General features: G+C 34.5%; 1 protein-coding gene and 1 pseudogene across 1 annotated transcript in view; one reads left to right on the forward strand and one right to left on the reverse strand.

Annotated features, from left to right (window-relative positions):
* LOC129741062 (protein Shroom-like) overlaps positions 1-21,393 on the reverse strand; it is a 147,930-nt gene that overhangs the window by 33,934 nt on the left and 92,603 nt on the right. The gene's annotated exons all lie outside the window — the stretch shown is intronic.
* Positions 17,603-20,050, forward strand: LOC129744788 (GTP-binding nuclear protein Ran-like; annotated as a pseudogene).

The following is a 21,393-nucleotide window of genomic DNA, read 5'->3' on the forward strand; positions in this document are numbered from 1 at the left end:
ATTGTATTTGACTCATCACATCTTTGATCGATTCCTCCATTTTATCTCTTTACTGGATGGCCCGGAAAGCTCTTCTTGAGTGTTAGTGCACATCATATTCTACTTCCTAGGTTTCATCCGGATCTTTCGTCGCAGTGTTCATTGAAACTCGTGGAATATTTTGACGCCTGCGACTGTTGCGACATATAGTAAAATCAGGAGAAAATGTCTATATTTTGAAATCTTCATAAGTAGAATTTGGCGTCCTGAATTCAGTTTCAGATTTTAACTATCGCCTTTAGTTGTTCTAGTGATCTGAATACAAACAACAAACGATTAACTATTGGGAAAATATGTTATTTTTACAAAACAAACAATTCTCATCGTTTATTTAGCTCTTGAGGGGAAAAAAATCTTTTCCAAATAAAACCAGCTCAACAAAGTTGTTTTGTTTAGAATGAAGAGAGAAAATGAAAAATCAACTCACATTTTAATCTAAACTCCCCGAATCCAACAGCAGCAGCATTCAACCAGTCAACTCGAATTTGCCTTGTGCGCAAAGCTCAAGCCAAAAGAGTGACGATGTTTATCCGCGTCCTTTTTACCACTCCAAAAATAAAATAAAAAAATACACAAACACTTAATCTTCTTTTGATATATCCACAAATTGCTCGCACATTTAAGGCATGATTACGATTCTATTCACCGGATTTATTCATTTGCAGACCTTCACGGCAACAAAACTCATCGAGTAATAACACAATGGATGCATATCGAAAATTGCATCTCCACCATCCTCAATTAGGTAGTTTGTGCTCACACTACTGCTGCGAGAACTGCCCCTTTTAATGATGATTGCGAACTGATTGATGCTGTTGTTGTTGTTGCTCGATTTATTCACAGCATTTGTTACACGATGGGATTTTTTTCAAATCTGGTCGACAAACGATCATCAGCAGTTGCCACTTTCCTGTTTATTTTTCTTCTTTAAAAATTTCTGCTTCTCAAACTTCACTTAACACGTTTAAACTTGAATAAATTACAGCTTCCCGCACTGCCCTCGATTATCACAGGGTCAATGTCACCAAACGAAAAGGTTCTTCTTTAAAACATACAAAAACACTACTCCAGGGCACACTTCGATCAACAGGTGAACTTTTCACAAATGGAGGAAATAAAAAAAAAGAACCGATGAAAATGTGATACGTTTCGGTCGATCGAAGCAAACGGCGATCCATAAATCTTTCTTCGAAACTTTCCGTAGGTGATTTGCATAAAAATGCGCCCAAAGTAATAACACCCTTCTGCTGCAGCAAAAGCAGCAGCAGCAGCCTACTTTGCATAAATTGATTATCTTATCAAGAAGCTTCGCCACTCTCCCGGGGGTGATTTTTATGAATTTCGACCCCGATGGACTCAAGATTGATAACAATGATGCTGGTGCACACTTCGAGTTGACGGAGGTTAAGAGCTGGCAATTTTCACGTTACAGCGTTTTTTTTTCGGAAAACGAACGGCACTTTTCGAGCTCAACAGCCCAAAACAGAAAACAGTAATTACCATTACGCAATTTTGTGGCTGCAGCTGACATAAAACGAGCAATAATTGTCGTGAAATTTTTATGTTAAGAATTGAGGAACGAGAGTCAGAAAAATTAAGGGTTAAGGGCAAGGAGTCAGGAATCAAGAGTCAAGAATTAATTATCGAGACTCAAGAATGCAAAATTGAGCGTCAAGAGGTATCAAAAATTGAGAGAGAAGAATCGAATTTCAAGAATACACGGTCATAAGTCTAAAGGCAAGTATCTAAAGTCAAGAGCCTGGAGTTAAGCGGTTCAAGTCTTAAATCTAGAGTCTGGAGTCCAGATTCAAGAATCAATAATCAAGTATTCAAAGAATAGAATCAAAGGACTAGAACCAAGAGTCTAGAGTCAAGAATCTAGAGCCGAAAGTCTAGAGTCAAGAGTCTTTAGTGTATAGTCAAAAGTTTACAGTCAAGAGTGTAAAGTCAAGAGTATTGAGTAAAGGGTCTAAAGAGCAGATTCAGCTAGTCAAGTTTCTTGTGTCAAGAAACAAAAGTCTGGTCTCAAGAATCGAGTGTTAAAAGTATAGAGTATACATGAAGCCCAGAGTGTGGAGTCAAGATACTAAACTGTAGAGTTAAGAGTTCAGAATCCTAAGTTTTGAGTCAAAAATATGGAGTCCAGATTTGGTATTCTAGAGTCGAACTCCAACTGCAAAAGTCAAGAGTCTTAAGCCAAGAGTCCAGGGTCAAGACTCTGTATCTGGAATATACAGTCTGGAGTATAGAGTCAAGAGTCTAGACTATAGATTAGAGTCTAGAAACCAGAATCTGAATCCTAGTGTCCAGAATCAGTTGTCTAGAGTAAATCTTTTGGAGTCAAGAGTCTGAAGTCAAGAGTTTAGAGTCTAGAGTCCAGGGTCAAGAGTCTATCATATCTCTATACTCCATATTATAGACTCTTGACCTTGGATTCTAGACTCTAAACTCTTGACTTCAGACTCTTGACTCCAAAAGATTGACTCTAGACAACTGATTCTGGACTCTAGGATTCAGATTCTGGTATCTAGACTCTTTACTCTATAGTCTAGATTCTTGACTCTAAACTCCAGTGTATAGACTGTATACTCCAGATATAAACTCTTGGCCCTGAACTCAAGACTCTAAAATCTTGACTACACTAGAGTACAGAGTCTGGACTTTGAATAAAGAGCCAAAAATTGAATCCAAAGTCTAACCAGAATCAATAGTCTAGGGTCAAGAGACAGGAATTAAGAGTCTTGAGTCTAAAGTTAAGAGTCAACAGTCATGAGTCCAGACTCGAGAGTCTAGAGTCTAGACTCAGGTTGCCAGAATTTTTTCTGCATGTATTTGGGCAGGACAAATCCGAGCAATTTTATTAAAAAGCCTAGGAAATTTCCAAATTCTAGAGTCAAGAATGAAAAATCCACAGTCTATAATCAAAAGTCAGTTGTCTAGGGTGAAGAGTCTAGAATCAATAGTCTAGGGGCAGAAATCAGAGGTCAAGAGTCTAAATTTAAAGTTGAGGGTTAAGAGCCCAGAGTTAACAGTCTAGAGTAAAAAGTCTAGAAACCAGAATCTGAAGTCAAGAGTCCAGAATCAGTTGTCTTAAGTCAAACTTTTGGAGTCAACAACCTGAAGTCAAGAGTTATAAGTCTAGAGTCCAGTATCAAGAGTCTATTCAATGGCGTATAGAGTCTATACACTGGAGTATAGAGTCTGGACTATAGATTTTTATCTAGATTTATTATAGATTTCAATTCTAGACATTTTAGTCTAGAATTGAATCCGAAAAATTTAGAGTCCAGAATCAGTAGTTTATAGTCAGAAAGCAGAGGTCGAGGGTCTAAATTCAAAGTTTAGGATTGAGAACCTAGAGTCAAAAGTCTGGACTATTGACTAAAAAGTCTAGAGTCCAGAATCAGTTGTCTGGAGTCAAACTTTTGGAGTCAAGAGCGTGAAGTCATGAGTTTAGAGTCTAGATTCCAGGGTCAAGAGTCTATACTATGGAGTATACAATCCATACAATGGAGTAGAAAGTCTGGACTATAGATTAAGAGCCTAGAATCGAGTCCGAAGTCTAACCAGAATCAGTAAACTAGAGTGAAGAGACATGAGTCAAGAGTCTTTAGTCTAAAGTCAAGAGTCTAGAGTCTAGACTTGGATTTCAAATTGACCAACCAAGAGTCAAGAATCTAGAGTCAAGAATCAAGAGTCAAAACTAAAAAATATGAAGTCTAAAGTTGAGAATACAAGGTCTAGTGTCAATTGCCTAAAGTCCAGAATCAGAAGTCTAGAGTCAAGAGTCCAATGTCAAAAGCTTAAGGAAATTAGTCCAAGGTCAAGAGTGTAGGCTTAAGAATCTAAAGTTCAGACTGTACAGTAAAGAGTCTATTGTCCAAAATCAGTAGTCTAGGTTTTTTTTCGGAGCTCCGCAATTCCTCTTCTAGAATTGTAAAAATAATTTGATAATTTTCGTGTCTATTTAATGTAATGTTCATATCACGATGTGTGTTACAGCGATTAATTTCATTTCGAAGTCGGCGGTTTTTGATTGATGTGAAATGTGAACAACATTGCTATCCGAGAAATGGATTTGGAATTGGGTTTTTTTCAATGTTGCGTGTTTTTTTGAAAATTTGGATCTAGAGTTGATTTCCTTTTGAAGAAAGATTAAAGTGGCCAACACGTTGGGAAACTTCAAGTGACATTCCGGTTAATTTATGGTGTAAATAATTCAGGAAAAGATGTGTGAAGTAAAGTTATACCTACCAAAGTGTGGCCCAAGTGTTGCGATTTCACTATCGAAATTAGCCACCCGAAAAAGCGAAGTTTGTGTGCTAACAAGTTGTGGTACGGAGGTCCAACTCATGAATCTTGGAAAATGAGCTTTTTTTGAAGTGGTGTTTACTTGTATCTGAAACTTATCCGAAGCTTTGGAATCAATCAAGTGAAATTGAATCTTGAATTAAAAATAAGGGCAAAACTGGCTAGTATGGTTTATTTCATTTTTACTTTTGCCCGCACGTGTGTGGAGGCCCATACCAACGAAAAACCAGACTGCTATGATTGGTAATTAAATCATGCACAACGGAAGAACATGCAGTCTATTCCCGGACATTGGAAGCTGAGTTACTCGTGTCGCGTTTAAATTGGTGAGCCCGTTCCTTTTATTATTATTTTTATTATTCTTCCATTTTTACTTCCATGTCCTTCTCATCACATACAAAGAGTGTTTAGTGTCAGGATTTTACCTGGTCTTAAATTATATGTTATGATACAAATAATACACTCTTGTCATCCAAATTGTTCTACAAATTTGTATTCCTATCTTAGTGACGTTATTTTTATTTGCAATGAACAAATGTAATCAAGAACCGTTTAATGCCACTAATGACTAATGTGAGATATCAAATGAATACTTAATTATTATATATTTTTTTCAGCACTGAAGTCTTTCAGAAAGGGCAAACTATCTAAAAGGTTTCAGTGCTATATTAATCATTTCTTTGCTCTTTCAAATCTTTTCAAGAGCGAGTAATGGCGCTATAACCATGGTCGATGACCTGAAATGATGGTACAAAGAATCCAGAATCGAACAGGGTATAATTTTTAAGGAATTTTTCCTGAATTATTGTATTGATGAATTCTGGATTTCTATGTAGAAAAACTTCATTTCCATCCATAGAAGGAAGAATTGCAAGGTCGATCATCAAGGAGCATAGAAATATCTTAGCGTCTATGCTCCCAACGAATGAATATCATATTAACAAGGAAACGTATGGTACTGTTGTCCACGTTTCTTCCTCCCCTGTGTTCCAGTTGTCTCTGCGTCCAATACTGCACAGTGGGCCCGGCCGTGTCAAAATGAGTAGTAAATGTACTTTTGCTACTCACCGGGATGCTGACAAGATCTGGCTGTGTATGTATCATAAGCATATTGTCCAAAATCAGTAGTCTAGTCTAGAGTCCGGTCCACAGTCTATAATCCAAAATCAGTTGCCTAGGGTGAAGAGTCTAGAATCTGGAATCTTGAGTTAAGAGTCGAAAATTAAGAGTCCATAACCAGTAGTCCATAGTCAGAAATCGGAAGTCGAGAGTCTAAATTTAAAGTTTAGAGTTGAGAACCTAACGTCAGGAGTCTAGAAACTCGAATCGTATGTCTAGAGTCCAGAATCAGTTATCTAGAGTTAAACTTTTGGAGTTAAGAGTCTGAAGTCAAGAGTTTAGAGTCTAGAGTCCAGGGTCAAGAGTCAAAGGTCAAGAGTCTATATTCTGGAGTATGGAGTCCATACACTAGAGTATAAAGTCTAGACTAAAGATAGAGTAAAGAGTATAGAATCTTGAAACCGAAGTCGAGCCAGAATGGATTAAGAGTTCAGACTTCATAGTCTAAAGTTTAGACGAAAATTGCCAGAATTGTTTCTGCATGCATCCTTTGTCTAGAGAGTCTATAGTCCAGAATCAGTAGTCTAGAGTCCATTCTCCAGGTTCTAGAGTCAAAAATCCAGAGTCGATAATCCAAAATCAGTTGTCCACGGTGAAGAGTCTAGAATCTAGAAACTCAGAGTCAAGAGTCAAACATTTTGAGTCCAGAATCAGTATTCTAGAGTCAGATGTCAGAGGTCAAGAGTCCAAATTCTTAGTTTAGGGTTATAAGCCTAGGGTCAAGAGTCTAGACATAAGAGTCTAGACTATAGGTTAAATAGACGTTAGTCTAGAATCGGTAGAGTCTGGAATCAAGTTATTTTGGGTCCAAGAATCTAGAATCTTATGCCAAGAATGAAGAGTCTAGACTCGAGAGCCAAAAATTTCGTGAAAAATAGTCAAAAATTGAGTAATAACATCTAAAATCAAGATTCTAGTGTCAATGACAAAAGACTGTTGCCAACAATCTAGCAAAAGTCAAAAGTCAAGAGTGAAAAGTCTAGAGTCCAGAATCTGTGGGCTAGAATCAAAAGCATGATGTTAGGAGTCTAGAGTCAAGAGTCAAAAGTGTAGAGATAGGAGTTGATAATCAAGATTCTAGAACGAACATTAAAAAATTTAAGGTTTAGAGTGGACAGTCGAAAATCAGTGGTCAAGATTCATAAGTCTGGAGTCAAAAATCTAGGGTTGAGAATTAGGAGTCATGAGTAAAAAGTCAAGAGTGTTAAGGACCGAGAGCCAAAATCATGAATATTTTCTCTAAAGTCATAACTGATAACTGAGGTCAGGAATAAAAATAATTTAGCACCATGAACTACAAATTTACAATCCTGAATTAAAATCGGAAGAACGAAATCACAAAACTATCTGGAACTTCCAAAAATCTCCGTCACAATTGTTAGGGCAATGATCACACTGCCACAGGATTGCTAACCCAAAATCCTCCGTTTTCTCTCTTAATCTCCGGGACACATTTAGTGGGCTGCATCCATATTTCACTCCCTCGAGCTCAGCCGCCACCCACGTAAACGTCACTCGTTGTGCTGTCAAACAACACAATCCTCCATTCTTGAAGGGATAGAATTAAAAATACAAAATCCGATCCAAGTTTTTCCTTTGCCGCGACAGCTTCAGCCGGTTGGATGGGTAATCATTTATCTCATCTCCGGTAGTAGTTACAAATGACGACACGACGACTCCAGTCGTCCAGCCGTCGTCGTCAAATCACGCACGCAAAACTTGCCGCCACCATCTGTCACCCACTTGTCACGTGTAGAGATGGATAGAACAGTAGGAAACACGTGCCGAGCTTCGAATTCCCCAGCATCAAAAGGTGGCTCCCCAAAACACGAAACACGCGCGATCGCGATTTACTTAAAAAAAAAGAACCAAAAACTTTCACCACTCACCCAACGCGCGACGATCGAAGCAACCCGGCGTATGGTTGCCATGGAACTGACTCGACTAACTGACCGCGGACCGGCGAGCGACCTTAGAAATTAAATGTTGTTGTTGTCGTTTCATTCCGTCGTCAAACCGACGATCGAATGTGAGGGCGATTTCGGGAATACGAAAACAAAACAACAGAAAAAAAAATCACCCGAGCTCAGCATGCCTTTGCATTCGTTATTCGAATACACAACAACGCGACATTCATCTCCATAAAGGTGAGCCGGCTATGCTATGCTATGGCGTATGATGAGAATGATATCGGAGAGTAGGTACCTAGAATTTGTACGCGCGTATGCGCACCAATAAGCTCGATATCAGCGGGACGGAAAACTGGCTTAAGTTTGTTTGTCGACGAAGAGAGAATCGACGATGGAGAACGAGAGGAATCGATGAAGCTTGTTGATTGTTCTCTCTCTCTTGTAGGTCCCTTCGTTGAGGCTTTGGGCTTCGTAAAGCCTTCGGATCGGAATAAGAAAGACAGTAGACTGATTCAGTTAGATTTTTTTTAAATCGAAATTCATTCGATTCAATTTTTAATATGAGTCAACTGCCATGGAAGATGAATTTTGAAGTTGCTGAAATAATTTTGGTGTTGTAAGAAAACCCCTATTCTAAAGTTGATTTAAAGTTGCACTGTGCAAACGTTTCATGCTGGAAGCATGCAGGAATCAAATGTGGTCCAAAAGTTCGACGATGGTGAAAGTTTTTTTTGTTAATCATTTGTAGGGTTCACTAAAGCAGGTTCAAGCAAACAAACTATCATGAGTTAACAATTACTATAAGAATACGTTAGGATTCAAGCAGATTAAGGTTTTATGTTTTAAGGAGCAAACGATGGATTTTAATCACAAATCTCAACAGATTTTAGGTTCAGGTTGCCAATATGTCAGGAGGGATATATCTAAAACAACCAGCTTGGATAACGGTGAAGAGAAATATACTTAAACGTGAAAAGTTTTTGTTAGAGCTTTACAAGCCATAGTTGAAAGCTTCTTATGTAGCGATCGTCACGCGTTCAGGGCAAATGCGTCTTATTTATGAAAAAAGGGGGCATAAAGTGCAGCTATCACATTTTGAAATTGAAACACAGGAAGACGGTCCAATTTTCATGTCTCGATATCACTGTTACACCGTCTATAACTCTCGAGAGCGTTTTTATTTTGGAAATCAGAACACTTAAATGAGTGAGCCAAATAATTATATGATTTGATTCCCTGAATCGATTGGGAGAATTTTTCTTGAGCCCAGAAAATTTTAATTTCTCGATGATGAAGGTAGACTTGTTACTTCCCATAATACTGATTTTTGTAGATTCAAAAAATCGCTTTCCACTCATAATTGAATGTGTTTATTTTTTTTTAAACAAATCGACTGGCAAAATTCAGGGGACAATCACGTCAAATCGATTCCGATCACGCCACCAAAAGTAGGATATGGCGGCGGAATATTGCCAGCTACGTTCAGAAGAACTCAGTGTAGTGTATTGAGCAGCTCTAGGCGAGCGAGGGTCAATATTTATGGCTATCGCCATCGAATGACCGTGCAGCGATTTGTTTCCGATTTAAATTATCTGACACCTCGGCAATTTATCGTCCTGACGATAAACGTAAACTTTTGGCTCCAAAATGGAGAGAAGTGTTTGTCGAAATTTTTCCACTCCCTTCGACCTAGATGGATTTGGGAAAACGTTTGCCTTTTTTCGCTCTCCACAAAAAGGACGGTGTGGTGCTTGGATTAGAAGAAAGTACTGTGAGTCTGAAACGTGATCGTTGCTAAGTTGTGAGCATTGTTGTAAGCTAAGTTGTAAGCTAAGTTGTGAGCACCTGATGATACAGTTTGATTGAGCCAGATTTCAACAACTAGTTGAGAATAATGTACTGCAAGGATTTAGTAGGGAGAATCAAACGATTGCACTGCATTTTGTTACAAACGATTATAAAAAACGATGGAGTATTTCATAAACAGAAAAACCATTTTTTTACACTCTGAAAATTTTCTCTAACAGTTCCGATTTTTAAGATCGTTCGCTTTTTAAAGTTCTTGAAAATACATTCCGAACTGGGTTGCCGAAACCATATGGCTAGAAAAGCTTTCAAAATAAAAACAGGATACACCAGGTTAATGTCAGGAATTTACCACTTTGTGACATTCTTCCCTCTAGTCAAAGGAGTACACTCAGAAAAATACTCTTAAGCGTACCATAAGATTCTGTTATGAACCGGGCTCTTAAGATAAATCATTAAAGTTTATAAGAGTGCCCAATAACGCAAATGAATTCTGAGACAAACACAAGCTTCAATGAGAGGTTTTTGTTTTTAATAGGAGGGTCTTATGGAAACAGGAAATTTCACGTATGATAATAAAATATCAAGATATTTGATGTTTTCAATTTATTATTGGGAAGATTTCTTTGAAATTATATCATGAATGATCATCATCGGCAGATGTTCTTCTTCAATATGGAAAAAAAAAATCATGACACTCAGATAAAATCAATTTTACTTCCTAAAAAGCGATTTATAAGACGCAGTTTATGGAAATAACAATAAGAATTGGACTGAGTGTATAAGTGCAGAAAAGCTAATTTCGATAAAACTTGCATTTTATTTTATGTGTTTGGTCATTTTCCATATATTTTTCGAAAATTTGAATCTTTCCAAGCAACCAAAAATCGTGTTCTCACTCCAAAGTTTGCATTTAGCTGAACAAATGTTTTACGGGAGTTTTAGGTGACTCATGTGACGTTAAAGTTACTTAGCAACTTTCCCCGCTTTTTTAACATTAAAATCAATAAGATAGACAATAATAGACCGGCAATCTAGCAATCTGTCAACTGGTTTTCAGAGCAATCTGTCAATCGAATTTTCCTTTCAGCGCGTAAAATGTTTTAAATATTCCCTAAGAGGCTGAACAGCATTCTCTTCAGCCACTGAAACGAACTTCAAAGTACCTTTGAGAACTTAAATTTTGAACTGTTTAGAATTCTCTGGGAAAAGGTTCTATAGACACGTTATGAGGAAATTCTGATTGCTTGGGTTGCTTTCGAACGTAATATTAGGTATTTAAATATAACTAAAAAAAATCTGAAAACATCACGAAATATAGTTTAAAAACTGAAGAAATGTTTTGCGTTATTAACACAAAAATCGAAAGGGGTCCCGGAAAATTTCCACTTCTGTGTTCGGACTTGATGCATCAAAAGCTCACAAAAAATTAAATCCTTCAATTAGCAGAATAATGGGAGTCCAGATCTTTAAATTTAGCAGCGCCGACTCAATGAAAGTTTTCACCAATAGTTTAGGTGTTATGCAGTTTTGTTGTTGCTTCATTTGAAAATGTACCAGAATTTTGTAAGAAAAATGAAAGTCTGTTTTCCAGTGTTCGTTCAATCATTCATAATTTGGAAATCCTTGTGTTTTGAAATAAAATTCAGAGCTATTATGAATACACATCTCTTTCTAAAACAACTTTTATTTGTGAAAAAAATGTTTCTTTCTTTCAATGAAATTTTTTAGTTAATTTTTTAATTTTTCTTATAAATGTTACTAAAAATTTATCAAATATTTGATTTTTGTGTTTTTTTATTCTTATTAGTCTTATTATTTCGTAAGTTTTGTGTTTGTAAGTCTTGTGTTGCAATGTGTAGGTTTTGGTGACTGATTTTTACCAATGATTTTTTGCCCAACAACTTACGAATAAAAAAAAAGAAATTATATTTTTAAGTTTTCATTAATAGTTTTTGTATTAAAACGTTTCTTTAGAAAAGTAGTCTTTAGCCCAAAGGGTGAGCTGAACTTTTTGAATGAAACCGTTAAAAACAAAATATGGAATTTGGTTTCATCGAAAGTTAAAATTTTAGATGTTTTTTAAGGGTCTGGAAGATCAAAGCTTTTTGATTTAATCATAAAATAAGTTCTTTTAAGCTAGCCTCAATTTTTTACAAAACGTATAATATGCTCAATTCAAAGAAGTCCAATCTTCTAAACTCTTTTTCGAAATTCCAAGATCCAAACATTTGAAGAAAATAAATAAAATTTTCCAAAAAAAAAAACAAAAAAACAGTAAGCGATAACAAATTTTCGGATAAAATTTGCTTGATGCAAACTTGAACCAAATTTATGATTTAAGTTTAAGATTTGGCTTTATAAAACACTGCAATATTAATAATGTTAATCAATACACTGAGGTAATATAGAATTTTGTGCAGATTTTTTAAGGTGAAGATCAGATAATTCCATAATAAAAATCCTGAGAGTAATTTTAAAAAAAATATTATTTGGAATATTTTGCAGAAAGCAAAACATAAAAAATTACTTTTCTTTGTATCTGTGATTTTCAGCTGAATTGTGTTTACAAACTAATTCTTATAGAAAAAAAATTAAATCTGCAAATTGACAAGCGAACTTTTATGTTCATGTTCTCTTGAGTTCCTTTACAATTTTATGTTGATTGAAAAACTCATTCACAAGTCAAATCTTTTCCTGAATTTCAAATCTGAATTCTGAACCTGAATTCAAAAATTGAACTGTTTCTGAATTTCCAAACGATTTCTGAAATGAACAAAAAATACGATTTCCAAATCTTATTCCAGATCAGAATTTTATGAGCCAAGTTCTGAGTTTTCAATTTTGGATGGAAGCTTTAAATGCTTAAATTTAGTTTTAGAATATAGTTTGAGAACTTCGAATTAAAATCTATAACAAAATTCTTTTTTTATTCAGTTTCGGAAAACTATTATCATTATTTTAAGAGGAGAAATCACCGTGAATTTGTTTTTATGAAATGAATTTGCGGCTTTATCGGTGAGGGTTAAAGAGTTGAAATGAAAGACGGATAGAAGATCAGAAGAAAATTCTAAGGTGGTGAAAAGAGCGAAGAGCATTTGAAATAGAAGCTTGACCACATACTAAATTCTTTGTCCCACACCAATTAACTGTATTGAAGAAGTAGTACCCAATAGAGAAGGCACTACATTTTTCGATACAGTTAATTATGGATGGTTCGACCGCCATGTGAGTGTGCACATGTGCCGAACGGACAAAAAATTTAGCATGTGGTTGCTCTGTTAAGTCTTCTATTGTGCGATATCGTTCCATCGATGGCTAGGTAGATTTCTTATTTTCGTTTTGTGCGTATGTTCCAACTGGATTGAGTTGTCGCATACGGTCAACGGTCAGAAATCTTGGCCTAACTATTTTCGATTATCGGAACGATGTTTTGTAATTGATTTTTATAGCCGAATTATTTTTATTATTTTAAGAGGAGAAATCACCGTGAATTTGTTTTTATGAAATGAATTTGCGGCTTTATCGGTGAGGGTTAAAGAGTTGAAATGAAAGACGGATAGAAGATCAGAAGAAAATTCTAAGGTGGTGAAAAGAGCGAAGAGCATTTGAAATAGAAGCTTGACCACATACTAAATTCTTTGTCCCACACCTATTTCAAATGCTCTTCGCTCTTTTCACCACCTTAGAATTTTCTTCTGATCTTCTATCCGTCTTTCATTTCAACTCTTTAACCCTCACCGATAAAGCCGCAAATTCATTTCATAAAAAGAAAACTATTATCAAAGTATTGAAAATGCAAATGATTTTCGAAAAAATGCATAACCGAAATGGAATCAGGATTTTAAAGCAGCTTTTCATTCCTAATTTCTTATGATTATTCGAACTGAAAATTAAGAATCCTAAACTTGATACAGAATCAGACATACAAAAAAAATGTAGAAATACTATTTTCGTTATGGGAATATGGAACCAGAACCTCTAAAATGGGTTTAATTTGAAATTTAATATTCAGACCTGAATTTCTATGATAAGGTTCCCGAGCAGACTTTTATGGCAACATTATAGCAAATTTTGCTATCACGCCCTGAGAGCCAAATGTGCTCTCATTTTGCTTGACATAAGGTGGTACACAGCAAAAATGAGAGCACAGATTTCCATATATGGTTAGCAAAATGATGCCTCTTTTCGCTAAAACTGAAACCTAAACTACACCACGTTTTTCGAGAGCTTGGAGAGCAAAATCATGCCAATATAAGCCATCAAATAAATTCCATTGGCAGCAAAATTTGGCCTCAATATGCTCTCAAAACTTTCGTAAAATGAAGCATCGTTAGGCTTCAGAACAAGCAAAATTTGACAATACTTTGCTATTCATGCGTACGAAAATTTTGCGCTCCTTTTAGCTGTGTACCATTTTATATTAAACAAAAATTAGAGCAAATTTGAAACTCGAGGTGTGATAGCAAAATTTGATTTAAATTTGACGCAAAAGTCTGCTCGGTTTATGAATATTGTCTTCTTATAGGAAACTACGGAAGTAAAATGTCAATGTATTATGAAATCGCCTTCAGTTATGCAAACAAAAGTAGATATTCATGATACATTTTGGTGATAATAATATCGGCTTTGTTTCTGCAACTTTTTGTCAAAGTAATGTTCATAGTACATTAGCGTATGACGCCACATGGTAAACGCCTGATTGTATGCTGTGAACGATTAACAGAAGAAGAAAAAACCTTCATGTTCATAATTCATTGTATACATTAAGGCGTTTACACTATGAAGATTGGAATATAAAAATCAGACATTCGAGTCAATTAAAAAGGTTGAAGTTCATAAAACCTACTTTCGAGATAACAAAGTTTAATTTTGAGATGAAAATTTAAAAAATTAATTTAATTATGAAAATAAGAATTAATTACTCAAATAAACTAATTTTGCACCGTTCTGTCTGCTTATTTGGCTGATATTATGACATCACGTTAAATAAGATTGTATGCAACGATCATTTTAGGAAAATAATACTTTGAACCATCACTTTCACAGACTTGCATACCGTAACCGTTACCCATCGAAACCAAGGGTACGGTTTTCTACAAATTGTTATAGTTATACAAAAAAAAATCAAGCAAGTTATAGTTGCTTTATATTTTTCAGAATTTTGAATTTCTCAGAATTTCTTGACTCTGATATCTTTTTTTCCTAACATAAAAATTAAAATTATAAGGTAGGTCGGTATACTTACGGTTTCGGTTTACTGAAGTACTAGAGCGTTTTAAAATTGAATCCTGAGTGGCGAAATTAAACCATGATTTGGTCATCATCCGTACAGCACACCAACACTCCTGGCCTGAACTGTGGAGGCACTCTTCAAGAGTTAACAGGGTCCACTTATAATTGCCAACCTCCTTTGGTGATAGCTTTTTGCCTTTCTTTCAGAAAGGTATAGTTATCGGTCGATTTTGGAGATCATTAATTATGGGTCTTAGATATACCTTTATAGGTACCTATCGAATCAGCTCGTCGAGTTCAGACGATGTCTGTGTATTTGTGTGTATTGGTGTGATTTTTTGTAAACTTTTTTGCACGTTTTTGCGAAACTGGGCAGTACAATAAAAATGATTTTTAGCTTAAAAAATTTGATTTTTTTTCTTCTTCGTCCTATAAAAGAAAGAAAAAAAAAACAAAATAGTTTGAAAAATAAATTTTCATAGTAATTATCATCAAATCGTCACTCCAAAAAACGTGTCAATTTGGCTTGCTAGCCACAACCAGCAATCACTAAAATCAAGATTATCGTGTCTATGACGTCAAGTTATACGTGACGTCATAGATACTCGCATGCTATCTCAAAGTATGGATCTGTCTATGTGTGGAAGGGAGAACAGACAGGCTTCACTCCCACTCAGGTTTGATGTCATCGTGACAGAAACCGTGTGGGAGGAAGACCGCAGTTTAAATTTTCCCGGTCAATGGTTGTAATTTCTCATTGTAATGGTTCAGTTCTAAACCGAACCATATCAAAAATTTCGGAACCGAAGTTCCAAATCATAAAGTTAAAAATGGTTTTCACCAAGGGGTATGACCCCGAAATCAGTGAGGTCGTTGATGAGTACGTCATGCCCACACTGCATGGTACGAAAGTGATTGTTACTTCGAGATTCTCCCAACATTATATTCAGGTTGCTCTATGAAGGACAAAACGACGAAGGGGCGCGTGTGGGAGAACGAAGCACACCATATCAATTTCTTCACACGCTCATTTTCATTTACCATTTTAATGGTTACTTAATTAATTATTTAATATTTTTGCTTTTGAATGAATTATCGGAAAAACTGCAATCATAATGGTAGTTCTCATGAAAAAAATATAATAAGGTTAAAAAAGTTGACATTGAGATATTTTTTTATATTGTAATTTTTAATTTTATATTCGTCTTCTTGATTGATTTTGATCGGTATGGTTTTTTTTATGATCGATATAATTATGCGTTGAGACCAGTCCGACATATCATTTACCAAATTGAAAATTTCAAATATTATTATAAAAGGCGCTTGGGATCAGAGGGGTACAAGTGTCTAAATGATAGATTCGAGAAAACGCGCTTCAAAGTTGTACAGGTGCTCAATTTTTCATATATTTTTCGAATTCGAGCAATTTTTATTCAATCAAAAAAGTGTTCAAAAAAAATTATAAAAAATTTAAGTTTTGCACCAGATGTACATTGAAACATAAAAAAACCGTTGGTTATACTTAACTCAAAATTGATGAATTTATCACTTGCACCCCTATGATCCTGAAGGGCTCATATATACAAATTGAAATTCATATATACAAATTGAAATTGAAATTGAAATTGAAAATATATTTTACCGATCATTGGAATCTATGTTAGAATCAAAGATATTATTTTCTTGCTGTCTTGACTCGATAGGTTATCCAGAGCAAAAGTTGAAGTATTTGAAACACATGGTTGGGAACCTTTTTTTGCCTTTCTTTCAGAAAGGTATAGTTATCGGTCGATTTGGGAGATCATTAATTATGGGTCTTAGATATACCTTTATAGGTACCTATCGAATCAGCTCGTCGAGTTTAGACGATGTCTGTGTATTTGTGTGTATTGGTGTGATTTTTTGTAAACTTTTTTGCACGTTTTTGCGAAACTGGGCAGTACAATAAAAATGATTTTTAGCTTAAAAAATTTGATTTTTTTTCTTCTTCGTCCTATAAAAGAAAGAAAAAAAAACAAAATAGTTTGAAAAATAAATTTTCATAGTAATTATCATCAAATCATGACTCCAAAAAACGTGTCAATTTAGCTTGCTAGCCACAACCAGCAATCACTAAAATCAAGATTATCGTGTCTATGACGTCAAATTATACGTGACGTCATAGATACGCGCATGCTATCTAAACGTATGGATCTGTCTATGTGTGGAAGGGAGAACAGACAGGCTTCACTCCCACTCAGGTTTGATGTCATCGTGACAGAAAACGTGTGGGAGGAAGACGACAATTCAAATTTTCCCGGCCTATGGTAGTAATTTTTTTCATTTTAATGGTTCAGTTTGAAACCGAACCATTTCAAAAATTTCGGAACCGAAGCTCCGAATTATAAACATAAAATTGGTTTTAACCAAGGGGTACGACCCCGAAATTAATAAAGTCGTTGATGAGTACGTCATGCCCACACTGCATGGTACGAAAGTGATTGTTACTTCGAGATTCTCCCAACAATATATTCAGGTTGCTCTGTGAAGGACAAAACGACGAAGGGGCGCGTGTGGGAGAACGAAGCACACCATATCAATTTCTTCACACGCTCATTTTCATTTACCATTTTAATGGTTACCTAATTAATTATTTTAGTTTTTGCTTTTGAATAAATTTTTGGAAAAACTGCAATCATAATGGTAGTTCTCATGTAAAAAATATAATAATGTTAAAAAAGTTGACATTGAGATATTTTTTTTTATATTGTAATTTTTAATTTTATATTCGTCTTCTTAATTGATTTTGATCGGTATGTTATGATGTTATGTTATGATCGATATACTTATGCGTTGACACCAGCCCGACATACCATATACTAAACAGAAAATTTCAAAATTGATCATATATACAAATTTGAAAATATACTTTACCGATCATTGGACTCTATGTTAGAATCATTGATACTTATTTTTCGCTGTCTTCACTCCATAGGTTACCCAGAGCAAATGTTTAAATAAATAACCCTAATAACCCTATTTTTTATAGGCGTAATTTCACGTTCAAACCTGTTCCAACGAAAATGCATCAACAAAAAGTTTCACCCAATTTAATTTTATCAACTGTTTCAAAGTTTAAAGTGATTTTTTTGTACAGACGCGTTAATTTCAAGCTGTTGAATTCTTTGGTTTAATCCAGTATTTCTGATTTTAAACTTAATTTAAAAAAAAATCGGATCCAATAGTAAGTTTCAAAATTCAGATTAAAATCCAAAAATCTGAGATTTGAGATTTTTTTGGCAATCAGGACAATTCAGTACATTTTGAAAACAAATTTTCAAAAATCAGGACAATTCGAAAGTTTTAGAAAAATCAGGACAACCTCTCGAAAGTCAGGACAAGTCCAGAAAAATCAGGACACCTGGCACCTCTTGCGTGCATTACAATTGTTCAGTTGTTGTTGTTGTTTCTCTTGTGCTCTGAGGTGCCAGGTAACCTGATTTTCAGAATTTGTCCTGATTTTCGCGAGACCGTCCTAATTTTTTAAAAACTCTCGAGTTGTCCTGATTTCAAAAATTGGTGCCTAAATGTCTTGGATTGTTCTGATTATTATGAAAGCCTCTAAAATTTAATCGAATTTGTAGTTAAACTATGAGAAAATCTAATAAATCTGTTATAAAATAGTTAAACCCTTTCAACAGATGGTAATCTTCCCCAAGTATCATTTTTAGTTTTTTAGAATCTAGAAGGTACTTTTCAACTTCGTTATAAAACAACTTTAATATATATATACCTTATTAAAACAACTTATAAGTGTTAAAAGGCCCACCTACAGGAGGTTCTGAAGAGAAGATAAAAAGTATCTTATGCAACCATCTGGACTGAAAAGGGTTTCAATGAGGGCTTGTTTAAGATAATTAGTTCTATTTTCGGTTTTTGAATTTTATAAAATAGAATATTCTGACTCAACTTCAAACTCATTTTATCTTTTAATTGTGTGAAGACCAAAACTGACTGTGGAATCAATTATAATAATCGACCTTTTATCACAATTCTACATGGAAAAAGTTCATGCGCTTTCAATTTTACCGATCAATTTTGCGTAAAACTGGCAAATAAAACGCGCTCTCCTTAAATTCTAAGTAATAATAGAGAATTGCTCAGAAATTGCTTCATAGCAACACTGTTTTAGTAACTTATGATTATATCTAATGAATTTCTCTCTTTGTTAATTTTTCAAGTAGCAAATGGTGACTACGAGCCTTGTCTTCCGCCACCAACCCAAGGTAAAAATTAACTCAGAATAGTAATGTATATTCAGATTTCCAGTTAAAATTCTTAATTCAGTATTAATATTCAGAATTCAGATTGAGAATCTTCATATTTTAAAATCCAACATTTAAATTTAAAATATAGATCCGGATTCAGATTATGATTCAATGTTCAGATTCCTAGCTTAGATCATATTTAAAATTAAAATTAAAATACTCGATTCAGACTCAAGATAAAATTTGAAATTACAATTTTTTATTCGAATTCGTAATTTGAAATTCGCCATTCAGAGCTTCAAAGCAATGAAATTAAGCGCTACACTATTTCACTTTAGAAAAACAAAAACAAAACGATAAGATTAATAAATCTACAACTCACACCATCAACAGCCCTATTTGCCACTGGTAGTGTTAGTAGCATAATGCTGAGTGTTTAATTAATGCTTTCCAATCTTAATTAAATTAATGGAGTTTTTCTTTATTGAACTTGATTCAATTCCATTCAATATGGATGCTTTTACACCCTATTGATATCTTTGTCTTGACTTTTGAACTTTAAACATTCAGCCCTATTAACACACTTTCAGTTGATCTGACTATTTCGAAATCGTCGTGCACAACGTCAAAGTTAACCAAAAAGGAACAAACAAAAACAAAAAGGTTCGTTTCCAGAGGAATTTTTTTTCAAAGTCGATCCGAAATGGGGGTTCCTTCCTACAAAAACGGGCCCATCCGGTATCGGGATTTGACGCGAGTTTGTGGAAACCCAATCGTGCTGTGCGGCAACAAGGTCAACATCAAGGACCGCAAAAGGAAAGCTAAAGCTATCGGGTTCCACCGGAAAAAAAGTCTGCAGTACTACGACATCTCGGCCAATTCGAACTACAACTTCGATCCGATTTTCTCACTAGTCGGTGATACCACTATGGAGTATGTCGCCAAGCCCGTACTGCTCTCGCCAGAGGCCAAGATGGACAAAGACTTGCAGCAACAGATCGAGAAGGACTTGCAAGAGGGCACAGGACAGCGCACTTCCGGATGAGGAAGATCTGTAAGACGTCGTGAGAAAACCGCTGTCTGTTGTTGAACCTACCCTGGTGCTTTAAGCTTGCCCGATTGACCAAAATACGAGAATTTCCATATTTAGAAACCTTTTAAATGTACCCATTTAGGAACCTACTATTTTCTTTTTTTGCGGAGATAGAAATTCCCGTTTTGAGAGGATGAAATTTTTATTGTTCTAGCGATACATAACTACAGCATAGACTCAAAATCAATGCATGAGAAGACGGTTTATTTAAAAATTTACAACAACAAAAATATGGATGAGATTTATTAACGATTTTTGATTGATGTACATTTCTGATTCCAACGATTCAACATTTTAAGAGCAGATTTACGTTATATTGTTATTAATGATAATGAAATTGGTTCTAAAAAACCGCTAAAACCCTTCTTTTAATTCATAATTTAAAAGTTCTGATTTAGAATTAAGAATGAAAACAAATCCAACATTAAGAATCAGATTTCATTTCAGAATTTTAATGTAAAATTAAGATCCAAAGTCACTTTCTGATTCGGATTCATAATTATTTAATTAAGTTCAGAATCATATTTTGAATTAATAAATTGAGGATCAAATATGATATATCGATTTTTCGTTCGCTGCAAGTGTATTAAATTTAGACGCATAACTTGAACGTAATAAATTTAACAAAACAAAAATTTCTTTTACTAAATTAAGCACAACACTTTTGGTAACTCAAAAAGACCTAAATAAGTTAAATTTGTGTAGTGGTTTCTAAACTATGAATTGCCGAATTTCGGTGTTTCAATCTGAATTTCGATTGAAAATTTAATTTTGAATTCAGATTCTGGATTCCATTGCAGTTTTGAAATAAGAAATCAGATTTAAAATTCATATTTAGAGTAAATATACATACGACATCACATTTCAGTTAAGTTTGAAGACTATTAGTCCAGATTTAGTTTTTTTTCGGTTCAGATTCAGGATTCAGGCAGAATTAAGATGTAGGAGGCTTTAGAACTCAGTAATTAGCATTTAAAATATCATGCAGACACAGGCTTCAGATTAAGATCCAGTTCAGAATTTAGATTTAAAGTAGTTTCTAGATTTAAATTTCAAACTTAAAGATTGAATCAAAATTCTGCATATACCTAATCCTTATTTGTATTTCAAATTTAAATTTTCTGATTTTAAATTCAGAAAAAAATTAAACAAAAATTGTACTTTAATTAGAAATTATGATTCAATGCTCCGAATAAGAATCAGATTCTGATTTGGATTCTCAATTTCTAATTCAGATTAAGGTCTTGAATCAGGTATGGATCCTGTTAAGATTTAGAATTCCTAATTCAGATTTGAAATTCAGTTTCAGAACTCAGATTCATAATTGTGATTTAGAATTGAGACCCAGTATTCAATTTCATAATTCAGATTAAAAATCGAGGGTCAGAATTGAGATTCCAAACCAAAGTCAGATTCTGAATTAAAGATGAAATTATTAAATTAAATTAAAACTACTTATTTATCTTAAAACAGTTTTTAATATTGTAATCTTTAATTTAATATTCATGTTCTTAATTGATTTTGATCGGTATTTTTTTATGATCGGTATACCTATGCATGTAGACCAGGCCGACAAACCATTTACTTAACTAAAAATTTCAAAATTGATGATATATAAAAATTTGAAAATATA

The sequence above is a fragment of the Uranotaenia lowii genome, chromosome 2, assembly GCF_029784155.1.
Source record: "Uranotaenia lowii strain MFRU-FL chromosome 2, ASM2978415v1, whole genome shotgun sequence".
Lineage (NCBI taxonomy): Eukaryota > Metazoa > Arthropoda > Insecta > Diptera > Culicidae > Uranotaenia > Uranotaenia lowii.